We start from the raw sequence: 891 nt of genomic DNA, 5'->3' as shown, positions 1-891 counted from the left end.
CTTCTCTGGGAAGCTGCTAGAAACTTCCCCTGTGTTCAGTGGAACCAATGGCAGTTATCTTCCAGAGGGACCTACCCCTGGCCAAGGCTGAGCCCATCACTGACAGAGGTGGAGTCTCTGGGGTACTGCATAGGAAACCCGTGCTGGAGCAGTGTTCCTGAAGGACTGCACCTATGGAAGCAGTTCATGAAGAACTGCAGGCTCATGGGAAGGACTCAGGTTGGAGAAGTTTGTCAAGGGCTGCTTCCTGTGGGAGCAGGGGAGAAGTGTGAGTAATCCTCCCTCTGTGGAGGAAGGAGAGGCAGAGCCAGGATGTGATGAACTGATTTTAACCCTCATTCCCTGTTCCCCTGTGCTGCTAGGGGGAGGAGAAGGTTAAGAAAACTGGGAGAGAAGTTGAGCCTGGGAAGCTGGGAGGGGCATGAGGAAAGTTTTTTAAAGATTTGGTTTTATTTCTTATCCTAGTCTGATTTGATTGGTAATAAACTGAACTGATTTCCCCATCTGGAATCTGTTTGGCCTGTGATAGTGAGAGATTTCTCCCTGCCCTTATCTTCACTCACAAACCCTGTGTTATATTTTCTTTCCCTTGTTCAGCTGAGGAGGGATGGGACAGTGACTTTGGTGGGCACCTGGAATCTAGCCAGGGTCAATAGTCTGCATGCATATTCCATATTTTACTGTTCCTTCTGTATCCTGTTGGACCAGTTCAGTTGTCTGCAGCTATTAAACAAGTTTCCTTAAGAATCCCTTTAGATGCTAGTGCAGACCTAATTAAACTGTTCCTGTGGTTTTCTCTGAGTATTGGGAAGCACAGTGTCCAAGTGGATAAAGGACCTCATTATTAGTTTTTCTAAATTCACCTTTACCCTCTCAGAATATCTTGAAAAG

The 891-nt window shown here is 46.6% G+C and overlaps 1 protein-coding gene across 1 annotated transcript in view; it reads left to right on the top strand.

The window, feature by feature from the left end:
- GALNT1 (polypeptide N-acetylgalactosaminyltransferase 1) overlaps positions 1–891 on the top strand; it is a 95802-nt gene that overhangs the window by 25169 nt on the left and 69742 nt on the right. The window lies entirely within an intron of this gene.

Source organism: Zonotrichia albicollis, chromosome 1 (assembly GCF_047830755.1).
Source record: "Zonotrichia albicollis isolate bZonAlb1 chromosome 1, bZonAlb1.hap1, whole genome shotgun sequence".
Classification (NCBI taxonomy): Eukaryota; Metazoa; Chordata; class Aves; order Passeriformes; family Passerellidae; genus Zonotrichia; species Zonotrichia albicollis.
The sequence above is the reverse complement of the archived record's forward strand: the minus strand, read 5'-3'. Positions and strand labels throughout refer to the sequence as shown.